Genomic DNA, 13,078 nt, shown 5'->3' with positions numbered 1-13,078 from the left:
CAAGGAACATTGATTTTGAGTGAAATGAGTGCAATCGAGCATATGTGACATGAAACAACTTTCTAAGCATGGATTTTCATGTTTTCGAGCTTTTAACACATTTTCTTCATATTGGTCATTTGAACTGTAAAAGCACGTCTGAAACGAGTTTTCAACATAGTACTGGGATATGCACTTGTTCAAAGTAGGAAAACACACTTTGTGTCACTGAGTGCATGAAACCAACTTTCCTTCAGCAGGAGCGCCTTCAGCTTGTTTCTATCGCCTTTTCAGGGCAGAAAGCAACCGTTTGACAAGGAACATTGATTTTGAGTGAAATGAGTGCAATCGAGCATATGTGACATGAAACAACTTTCTAAGCATAGATTTTCATGTTTTCGAGCTTTTAACACATTTTCTTCATATTGGTCATTTTAACTGTAAAAGCACGTCTGAAACGAGTTTTCAACATAGTACTGGGATATGCAATTAATCAGAGTAGGAAAACACACTTTGTGTCACTGAGTGCATGAAACCAGCTTTCCTTCAGCAGGAGCGCCTTCAGCCTGTTTCTATCGCCTTTTCAGGGCAGAAAGCAACCTTTTGACAAGGAACATTGATTTTGAGTGAAATGAGTGCAATCGAGCATATGTGACATGAAACAACTTTCTAAGCATGGATTTTCATGTTTTCGAGCTTTTAACACATTTTCTTCATATTGGTCATTTTAACTGTAAAAGCACGTCTGAAACGAGTTTTCAACATAGTACTGGGATATGCACTTAATCAGAGTAGGAAAACACACTTTGTGTCACTGAGTGCATGAAACCAGCTTTCCTTCAGCAGGAGCGCCTTCAGCCTGTTTCTATCGCCTTTTCAGGGCAGAAAGCAACCGTTTGACAAGGAACATTGATTTTGAGTGAAATGAGTGCAATCGAGCATATGTGACATGAAACAACTTTCTAAGCATGGATTTTCATGTTTTCGAGCTTTTAACACATTTTCTTCATATTGGTCATTTTAACTGTAAAAGCACGTCTGAAACGAGTTTTCAACATAGTACTGGGATATGCACTTGATCAGAGTAGGAAAACACACTTTGTGTCACTGAGTGCATGAAACCAGCTTTCCATCAGCAGGAGCGCCTTCAGCCTGTTTCTATCGCCTTTTCAGGGCAGAAAGCAACCGTTTGACAAGGAACATTGATTTTGAGTGAAATGAGTGCAATCGAGCATATGTGACATGAAACAACTTTCTAAGCATGGATTTTCATGTTTTCGAGCTTTTAACACATTTTCTTCATATTGGTCATTTTAACTGTAAAAGCACGTCTGAAACGAGTTTTCAACATAGTACTGGGATATGCACTTGATCAGAGTAGGAAAACACACTTTGTGTCACTGAGTGCATGAAACCAGCTTTCCTTCAGCAGGAGCGCCTTCAGCCTGTTTCTATCGCCTTTTCAGGGCAGAAAGCAACCGTTTGACAAGGAACATTGATTTTGAGTGAAATGAGTGCATTCGAGCATATGTGACATGAAACAACTTTCTAAGCATAGATTTTCATGTTTTCGAGCTTTTAACACATTTTCTTCATATTGGTCATTTTAACTGTAAAAGCACGTCTGAAACGAGTTTTCAACATAGTACTGGGATATGCACTTGATCAGAGTAGGAAAACACACTTTGTGTCACTGAGTGCATGAAACCAGCTTTCCTTCAGCAGGAGCGCCTTCAGCCTGTTTCTATCGCCTTTTCAGGGCAGAAAGCAACCTTTTGACAAGGAACATTGATTTTGAGTGAAATGAGTGCAATCGAGCATATGTGACATGAAACAACTTTCTAAGCATGGATTTTCATGTTTTCGAGCTTTTAACACATTTTCTTCATATTGGTCATTTGAACTGTAAAAGCACGTCTGAAACGAGTTTTCAACATAGTACTGGGATATGCACTTGTTCAAAGTAGGAAAACACACTTTGTGTCACTGAGTGCATGAAACCAGCTTTCCTTCAGCAGGAGCGCCTTCAGCTTGTTTCTATCGCCTTTTCAGGGCAGAAAGCAACCGTTTGACAAGGAACATTGATTTTGAGTGAAATGAGTGCAATCGAGCATATGTGACATGAAACAACTTTCTAAGCATGGATTTTCATGTTTTCGAGCTTTTAACACATTTTCTTCATATTGGTCATTTTAACTGTAAAAGCACGTCTGAAACGAGTTTTCAACATAGTACTGGGATATGCACTTGTTCAAAGTGGGAATACACACTTTGTGTCACTGAGTGCATGAAACCAGCTTTCCATCAGCAGGAGCGCCTTCAGCCTGTTTCTATCGCCTTTTCAGGGCAGAAAGCAACCGTTTGACAAGGAACATTGATTTTGAGTGAAATGAGTGCAATCGAGCATATGTGACATGAAACAACTTTCTAAGCATGGATTTTCATGTTTTCGAGCTTTTAACACATTTTCTTCATATTGGTCATTTTAACTGTAAAAGCACGTCTGAAACGAGTTTTCAACATAGTACTGGGATATGCACTTGATCAGAGTAGGAAAACACACTTTGTGTCACTGAGTGCATGAAACCAGCTTTCCATCAGCAGGAGCGCCTTCAGCCTGTTTCTATCGCCTTTTCAGGGCAGAAAGCAACCGTTTGACAAGGAACATTGATTTTGAGTGAAATGAGTGCAATCGAGCATATGTGACATGAAACAACTTTCTAAGCATGGATTTTCATGTTTTCGAGCTTTTAACACATTTTCTTCATATTGGTCATTTTAACTGTAAAAGCACGTCTGAAACGAGTTTTCAACATAGTACTGGGATATGCACTTGATCAGAGTAGGAAAACACACTTTGTGTCACTGAGTGCATGAAACCAGCTTTCCTTCAGCAGGAGCGCCTTCAGCCTGTTTCTATCGCCTTTTCAGGGCAGAAAGCAACCGTTTGACAAGGAACATTGATTTTGAGTGAAATGAGTGCATTCGAGCATATGTGACATGAAACAACTTTCTAAGCATAGATTTTCATGTTTTCGAGCTTTTAACACATTTTCTTCATATTGGTCATTTTAACTGTAAAAGCACGTCTGAAACGAGTTTTCAACATAGTACTGGGATATGCACTTGATCAGAGTAGGAAAACACACTTTGTGTCACTGAGTGCATGAAACCAGCTTTCCTTCAGCAGGAGCGCCTTCAGCCTGTTTCTATCGCCTTTTCAGGGCAGAAAGCAACCTTTTGACAAGGAACATTGATTTTGAGTGAAATGAGTGCAATCGAGCATATGTGACATGAAACAACTTTCTAAGCATGGATTTTCATGTTTTCGAGCTTTTAACACATTTTCTTCATATTGGTCATTTGAACTGTAAAAGCACGTCTGAAACGAGTTTTCAACATAGTACTGGGATATGCACTTGTTCAAAGTAGGAAAACACACTTTGTTTCACTGAGTGCATGAAACCAGCTTTCCTTCAGCAGGAGCGCCTTCAGCTTGTTTCTATCGCCTTTTCAGGGCAGAAAGCAACCGTTTGACAAGGAACATTGATTTTGAGTGAAATGAGTGCAATCGAGCATATGTGACATGAAACAACTTTCTAAGCATGGATTTTCATGTTTTCGAGCTTTTAACACATTTTCTTCATATTGGTCATTTTAACTGTAAAAGCACGTCTGAAACGAGTTTTCAACATAGTACTGGGATATGCACTTGTTCAAAGTGGGAATACACACTTTGTGTCACTGAGTGCATGAAACCAGCTTTCCATCAGCAGGAGCGCCTTCAGCCTGTTTCTATCGCCTTTTCAGGGCAGAAAGCAACCGTTTGACAAGGAACATTGATTTTGAGTGAAATGAGTGCAATCGAGCATATGTGACATGAAACAACTTTCTAAGCATGGATTTTCATGTTTTCGAGCTTTTAACACATTTTCTTCATATTGGTCATTTTAACTGTAAAAGAACGTCTGAAACGAGTTTTCAACATAGTACTGGGATATGCACTTGATCAGAGTAGGAAAACACACTTTGTGTCACTGAGTGCATGAAACCAGCTTTCCTTCAGCAGGAGCGCCTTCAGCCTGTTTCTATCGCCTTTTCAGAGCAGAAAGCAACCGTTTGACAAGGAACATTGATTTTGAGTGAAATGAGTGCAATCGAGCATATGTGACATGAAACAACTTTCTAAGCATGGATTTTCATGTTTTCGAGCTTTTAACACATTTTCTTTCTATTGGTCATTTGAACTGTAAAAGCACGTCTGAAACGAGTTTTCAACATAGTACTGGGATATGCACTTGTTCAAAGTAGGAAAACACACTTTGTGTCACTGAGTGCATGAAACCAGCTTTCCTTCAGCAGGAGCGCCTTCAGCTTGTTTCTATCGCCTTTTCAGGGCAGAAAGCAACCGTTTGACAAGGAACATTGATTTTGAGTGAAATGAGTGCAATCGAGCATATGTGACATGAAACAACTTTCTAAGCATGGATTTTCATGTTTTCGAGCTTTTAACACATTTTCTTCATATTGGTCATTTTAACTGTAAAAGCACGTCTGAAACGAGTTTTCAACATAGTACTGGGATATGCACTTGTTCAAAGTGGGAATACACACTTTGTGTCACTGAGTGCATGAAACCAGCTTTCCATCAGCAGGAGCGCCTTCAGCCTGTTTCTATCGCCTTTTCAGGGCAGAAAGCAACCGTTTGACAAGGAACATTGATTTTGAGTGAAATGAGTGCAATCGAGCATATGTGACATGAAACAACTTTCTAAGCATGGATTTTCATGTTTTCGAGCTTTTAACACATTTTCTTCATATTGGTCATTTTAACTGTAAAAGCACGTCTGCAACGAGTTTTCAACATAGTACTGGGATATGCACTTGTTCAAAGTAGGAAAACACACTTTGTGTCACTGAGTGCATGAAACCAGCTTTCCTTCAGCAGGAGCGCCTTCAGCCTGTTTCTATCGCCTTTTCAGGGCAGAAAGCAACCTTTTGACAAGGAACATTGATTTTGAGTGAAATGAGTGCAATCGAGCATATGTGACATGAAACAACTTTCTAAGCATGGATTTTCATGTTTTCGAGCTTTTAACACATTTTCTTCATATTGGTCATTTTAACTGTAAAAGCACGTCTGAAACGAGTTTTCAACATAGTACTGGGATATGCACTTGATCAGAGTAGGAAAACACACTTTGTGTCACTGAGTGCATGAAACCAGCTTTCCTTCAGCAGGAGCGCCTTCAGCCTGTTTCTATCGCCTTTTCAGGGCAGAAAGCAACCGTTTGACAAGGAACATTGATTTTGAGTGAAATGAGTGCATTCGAGCATATGTGACATGAAACAACTTTCTAAGCATAGATTTTCATGTTTTCGAGCTTTTAACACATTTTCTTCATATTGGTCATTTTAACTGTAAAAGCACGTCTGAAACGAGTTTTCAACATAGTACTGGGATATGCAATTAATCAGAGTAGGAAAACACACTTTGTGTCACTGAGTGCATGAAACCAGCTTTCCTTCAGCAGGAGCGCCTTCAGCCTGTTTCTATCGCCTTTTCAGGGCAGAAAGCAACCTTTTGACAAGGAACATTGATTTTGAGTGAAATGAGTGCAATCGAGCATATGTGACATGAAACAACTTTCTAAGCATGGATTTTCATGTTTTCGAGCTTTTAACACATTTTCTTCATATTGGTCATTTTAACTGTAAAAGCACGTCTGAAACGAGTTTTCAACATAGTACTGGGATATGCACTTGTTCAAAGTGGGAATACACACTTTGTGTCACTGAGTGCATGAAACCAGCTTTCCATCAGCAGGAGCGCCTTCAGCCTGTTTCTATCGCCTTTTCAGGGCAGAAAGCAACCGTTTGACAAGGAACATTGATTTTGAGTGAAATGAGTGCAATCGAGCATATGTGACATGAAACAACTTTCTAAGCATGGATTTTCATGTTTTCGAGCTTTTAACACATTTTCTTCATATTGGTCATTTTAACTGTAAAAGCACGTCTGAAATGAGTTTTCAACATAGTACTGGGATATGCACTTGATCAGAGTAGGAAAACACACTTTGTGTCACTGAGTGCATGAAACCAGCTTTCCATCAGCAGGAGCGCCTTCAGCCTGTTTCTATCGCCTTTTCAGGGCAGAAAGCAACCGTTTGACAAGGAACATTGATTTTGAGTGAAATGAGTGCAATCGAGCATATGTGACATGAAACAACTTTCTAAGCATGGATTTTCATGTTTTCGAGCTTTTAACACATTTTCTTCATATTGGTCATTTTAACTGTAAAAGCACGTCTGAAACGAGTTTTCAACATAGTACTGGGATATGCACTTGATCAGAGTAGGAAAACACACTTTGTGTCACTGAGTGCATGAAACCAGCTTTCCTTCAGCAGGAGCGCCTTCAGCCTGTTTCTATCGCCTTTTCAGGGCAGAAAGCAACCGTTTGACAAGGAACATTGATTTTGAGTGAAATGAGTGCATTCGAGCATATGTGACATGAAACAACTTTCTAAGCATAGATTTTCATGTTTTCGAGCTTTTAACACATTTTCTTCATATTGGTCATTTTAACTGTAAAAGCACGTCTGAAACGAGTTTTCAACATAGTACTGGGATATGCACTTGATCAGAGTAGGAAAACACACTTTGTGTCACTGAGTGCATGAAACCAGCTTTCCTTCAGCAGGAGCGCCTTCAGCCTGTTTCTATCGCCTTTTCAGGGCAGAAAGCAACCTTTTGACAAGGAACATTGATTTTGAGTGAAATGAGTGCAATCGAGCATATGTGACATGAAACAACTTTCTAAGCATGGATTTTCATGTTTTCGAGCTTTTAACACATTTTCTTCATATTGGTCATTTGAACTGTAAAAGCACGTCTGAAACGAGTTTTCAACATAGTACTGGGATATGCACTTGTTCAAAGTAGGAAAACACACTTTGTGTCACTGAGTGCATGAAACCAGCTTTCCTTCAGCAGGAGCGCCTTCAGCTTGTTTCTATCGCCTTTTCAGGGCAGAAAGCAACCGTTTGACAAGGAACATTGATTTTGAGTGAAATGAGTGCAATCGAGCATATGTGACATGAAACAACTTTCTAAGCATGGATTTTCATGTTTTCGAGCTTTTAACACATTTTCTTCATATTGGTCATTTTAACTGTAAAAGCACGTCTGAAACGAGTTTTCAACATAGTACTGGGATATGCACTTGTTCAAAGTGGGAATACACACTTTGTGTCACTGAGTGCATGAAACCAGCTTTCCATCAGCAGGAGCGCCTTCAGCCTGTTTCTATCGCCTTTTCAGGGCAGAAAGCAACCGTTTGACAAGGAACATTGATTTTGAGTGAAATGAGTGCAATCGAGCATATGTGACATGAAACAACTTTCTAAGCATGGATTTTCATGTTTTCGAGCTTTTAACACATTTTCTTCATATTGGTCATTTTAACTGTAAAAGCACGTCTGAAACGAGTTTTCAACATAGTACTGGGATATGCACTTGATCAGAGTAGGAAAACACACTTTGTGTCACTGAGTGCATGAAACCAGCTTTCCTTCAGCAGGAGCGCCTTCAGCCTGTTTCTATCGCCTTTTCAGGGCAGAAAGCAACCTTTTGACAAGGAACATTGATTTTGAGTGAAATGAGTGCAATCGAGCATATGTGACATGAAACAACTTTCTAAGCATGGATTTTCATGTTTTCGAGCTTTTAACACATTTTCTTCATATTGGTCATTTGAACTGTAAAAGCACGTCTGAAACGAGTTTTCAACATAGTACTGGGATATGCACTTGTTCAAAGTAGGAAAACACACTTTGTTTCACTGAGTGCATGAAACCAGCTTTCCTTCAGCAGGAGCGCCTTCAGCTTGTTTCTATCGCCTTTTCAGGGCAGAAAGCAACCGTTTGACAAGGAACATTGATTTTGAGTGAAATGAGTGCAATCGAGCATATGTGACATGAAACAACTTTCTAAGCATGGATTTTCATGTTTTCGAGCTTTTAACACATTTTCTTCATATTGGTCATTTTAACTGTAAAAGCACGTCTGAAACGAGTTTTCAACATAGTACTGGGATATGCACTTGTTCAAAGTGGGAATACACACTTTGTGTCACTGAGTGCATGAAACCAGCTTTCCATCAGCAGGAGCGCCTTCAGCCTGTTTCTATCGCCTTTTCAGGGCAGAAAGCAACCGTTTGACAAGGAACATTGATTTTGAGTGAAATGAGTGCAATCGAGCATATGTGACATGAAACAACTTTCTAAGCATGGATTTTCATGTTTTCGAGCTTTTAACACATTTTCTTCATATTGGTCATTTTAACTGTAAAAGAACGTCTGAAACGAGTTTTCAACATAGTACTGGGATATGCACTTGTTCAAAGTAGGAAAACACACTTTGTGTCACTGAGTGCATGAAACCAGCTTTCCTTCAGCAGGAGCGCCTTCAGCTTGTTTCTATCGCCTTTTCAGGGCAGAAAGCAACCGTTTGACAAGGAACATTGATTTTGAGTGAAATGAGTGCAATCGAGCATATGTAACATGAAACAACTTTCTAAGCATAGATTTTCATGTTTTCGAGCTTTTAACACATTTTCTTCATATTGGTCATTTTAACTGTAAAAGCACGTCTGAAACGAGTTTTCAACATAGTACTGGGATATGCAATTAATCAGAGTAGGAAAACACACTTTGTGTCACTGAGTGCATGAAACCAGCTTTCCTTCAGCAGGAGCGCCTTCAGCCTGTTTCTATCGCCTTTTCAGGGCAGAAAGCAACCTTTTGACAAGGAACATTGATTTTGAGTGAAATGAGTGCAATCGAGCATATGTGACATGAAACAACTTTCTAAGCATGGATTTTCATGTTTTCGAGCTTTTAACACATTTTCTTCATATTGGTCATTTGAACTGTAAAAGCACGTCTGAAACGAGTTTTCAACATAGTACTGGGATATGCACTTGTTCAAAGTAGGAAAACACACTTTGTGTCACTGAGTACATGAAACCAGCTTTCCTTCAGCAGGAGCGCCTTCAGCTTGTTTCTATCGCCTTTTCAGGGCAGAAAGCAACCGTTTGACAAGGAACATTGATTTTGAGTGAAATGAGTGCAATCGAGCATATGTGACATGAAACAACTTTCTAAGCATGGATTTTCATGTTTTCGAGCTTTTAACACATTTTCTTCATATTGGTCATTTTAACTGTAAAAGCACGTCTGAAACGAGTTTTCAACATAGTACTGGGATATGCACTTGTTCAAAGTGGGAATACACACTTTGTGTCACTGAGTGCATGAAACCAGCTTTCCATCAGCAGGAGCGCCTTCAGCCTGTTTCTATCGCCTTTTCAGGGCAGAAAGCAACCTTTTGACAAGGAACATTGATTTTGAGTGAAATGAGTGCAATCGAGCATATGTGACATGAAACAACTTTCTAAGCATGGATTTTCATGTTTTCGAGCTTTTAACACATTTTCTTCATATTGGTCATTTTAACTGTAAAAGCACGTCTGAAACGAGTTTTCAACATAGTACTGGGATATGCACTTAATCAGAGTAGGAAAACACACTTTGTGTCACTGAGTGCATGAAACCAGCTTTCCTTCAGCAGGAGCGCCTTCAGCCTGTTTCTATCGCCTTTTCAGGGCAGAAAGCAACCGTTTGACAAGGAACATTGATTTTGAGTGAAATGAGTGCAATCGAGCATATGTGACATGAAACAACTTTCTAAGCATGGATTTTCATGTTTTCGAGCTTTTAACACATTTTCTTCATATTGGTCATTTTAACTGTAAAAGCACGTCTGAAACGAGTTTTCAACATAGTACTGGGATATGCACTTGATCAGAGTAGGAAAACACACTTTGTGTCACTGAGTGCATGAAACCAGCTTTCCATCAGCAGGAGCGCCTTCAGCCTGTTTCTATCGCCTTTTCAGGGCAGAAAGCAACCGTTTGACAAGGAACATTGATTTTGAGTGAAATGAGTGCAATCGAGCATATGTGACATGAAACAACTTTCTAAGCATGGATTTTCATGTTTTCGAGCTTTTAACACATTTTCTTCATATTGGTCATTTTAACTGTAAAAGCACGTCTGAAACGAGTTTTCAACATAGTACTGGGATATGCACTTGATCAGAGTAGGAAAACACACTTTGTGTCACTGAGTGCATGAAACCAGCTTTCCTTCAGCAGGAGCGCCTTCAGCCTGTTTCTATCGCCTTTTCAGGGCAGAAAGCAACCGTTTGACAAGGAACATTGATTTTGAGTGAAATGAGTGCATTCGAGCATATGTGACATGAAACAACTTTCTAAGCATAGATTTTCATGTTTTCGAGCTTTTAACACATTTTCTTCATTTTGGTCATTTTAACTGTAAAAGCACGTCTGAAACGAGTTTTCAACATAGTACTGGGATATGCACTTGATCAGAGTAGGAAAACACACTTTGTGTCACTGAGTGCATGAAACCAGCTTTCCTTCAGCAGGAGCGCCTTCAGCCTGTTTCTATCGCCTTTTCAGGGCAGAAAGCAACCTTTTGACAAGGAACATTGATTTTGAGTGAAATGAGTGCAATCGAGCATATGTGACATGAAACAACTTTCTAAGCATGGATTTTCATGTTTTCGAGCTTTTAACACATTTTCTTCATATTGGTCATTTGAACTGTAAAAGCACGTCTGAAACGAGTTTTCAACATAGTACTGGGATATGCACTTGTTCAAAGTAGGAAAACACACTTTGTGTCACTGAGTGCATGAAACCAGCTTTCCTTCAGCAGGAGCGCCTTCAGCTTGTTTCTATCGCCTTTTCAGGGCAGAAAGCAACCGTTTGACAAGGAACATTGATTTTGAGTGAAATGAGTGCAATCGAGCATATGTGACATGAAACAACTTTCTAAGCATGGATTTTCATGTTTTCGAGCTTTTAACACATTTTCTTCATATTGGTCATTTTAACTGTAAAAGCACGTCTGAAACGAGTTTTCAACATAGTACTGGGATATGCACTTGTTCAAAGTGGGAATACACACTTTGTGTCACTGAGTGCATGAAACCAGCTTTCCATCAGCAGGAGCGCCTTCAGCCTGTTTCTATCGCCTTTTCAGGGCAGAAAGCAACCGTTTGACAAGGAACATTGATTTTGAGTGAAATGAGTGCAATCGAGCATATGTGACATGAAACAACTTTCTAAGCATGGATTTTCATGTTTTCGAGCTTTTAACACATTTTCTTCATATTGGTCATTTTAACTGTAAAAGAACGTCTGAAACGAGTTTTCAACATAGTACTGGGATATGCACTTGATCAGAGTAGGAAAACACACTTTGTGTCACTGAGTGCATGAAACCAGCTTTCCTTCAGCAGGAGCGCCTTCAGCCTGTTTCTATCGCCTTTTCAGAGCAGAAAGCAACCGTTTGACAAGGAACATTGATTTTGAGTGAAATGAGTGCAATCGAGCGTATGTGACATGAAACAACTTTCTAAGCATGGATTTTCATGTTTTCGAGCTTTTAACACATTTTCTTTCTATTGGTCATTTGAACTGTAAAAGCACGTCTGAAACGAGTTTTCAACATAGTACTGGGATATGCACTTGTTCAAAGTAGGAAAACACACTTTGTGTCACTGAGTGCATGAAACCAGCTTTCCTTCAGCAGGAGCGCCTTCAGCTTGTTTCTATCGCCTTTTCAGGGCAGAAAGCAACCGTTTGACAAGGAACATTGATTTTGAGTGAAATGAGTGCAATCGAGCATATGTGACATGAAACAACTTTCTAAGCATGGATTTTCATGTTTTCGAGCTTTTAACACATTTTCTTCATATTGGTCATTTTAACTGTAAAAGCACGTCTGAAACGAGTTTTCAACATAGTACTGGGATATGCACTTAATCAGAGTAGGAAAACACACTTTGTGTCACTGAGTGCATGAAACCAGCTTTCCTTCAGCAGGAGCGCCTTCAGCCTGTTTCTATCGCCTTTTCAGGGCAGAAAGCAACCGTTTGACAAGGAACATTGATTTTGAGTGAAATGAGTGCAATCGAGCATATGTGACATGAAACAACTTTCTAAGCATGGATTTTCATGTTTTCGAGCTTTTAACACATTTTCTTCATATTGGTCATTTTAACTGTAAAAGCACGTCTGAAACGAGTTTTCAACATAGTACTGGGATATGCACTTGATCAGAGTAGGAAAACACACTTTGTGTCACTGAGTGCATGAAACCAGCTTTCCATCAGCAGGAGCGCCTTCAGCCTGTTTCTATCGCCTTTTCAGGGCAGAAAGCAACCGTTTGACAAGGAACATTGATTTTGAGTGAAATGAGTGCAATCGAGCATATGTGACATGAAACAACTTTCTAAGCATGGATTTTCATGTTTTCGAGCTTTTAACACATTTTCTTCATATTGGTCATTTTAACTGTAAAAGCACGTCTGAAACGAGTTTTCAACATAGTACTGGGATATGCACTTGATCAGAGTAGGAAAACACACTTTGTGTCACTGAGTGCATGAAACCAGCTTTCCTTCAGCAGGAGCGCCTTCAGCCTGTTTCTATCGCCTTTTCAGGGCAGAAAGCAACCGTTTGACAAGGAACATTGATTTTGAGTGAAATGAGTGCATTCGAGCATATGTGACATGAAACAACTTTCTAAGCATAGATTTTCATGTTTTCGAGCTTTTAACACATTTTCTTCATATTGGTCATTTTAACTGTAAAAGCACGTCTGAAACGAGTTTTCAACATAGTACTGGGATATGCACTTGATCAGAGTAGGAAAACACACTTTGTGTCACTGAGTGCATGAAACCAGCTTTCCTTCAGCAGGAGCGCCTTCAGCCTGTTTCTATCGCCTTTTCAGGGCAGAAAGCAACCTTTTGACAAGGAACATTGATTTTGAGTGAAATGAGTGCAATCGAGCATATGTGACATGAAACAACTTTCTAAGCATGGATTTTCATGTTTTCGAGCTTTTAACACATTTTCTTCATATTGGTCATTTGAACTGTAAAAGCACGTCTGAAACGAGTTTTCAACATAGTACTGGGATATGCACTTGTTCAAAGT

This window comes from Neoarius graeffei, chromosome 2 (genome assembly GCF_027579695.1).
Source record: "Neoarius graeffei isolate fNeoGra1 chromosome 2, fNeoGra1.pri, whole genome shotgun sequence".
In the NCBI taxonomy this organism is placed as follows: Eukaryota; Metazoa; Chordata; class Actinopteri; order Siluriformes; family Ariidae; genus Neoarius; species Neoarius graeffei.
This window is presented reverse-complemented; position numbering follows the sequence as displayed.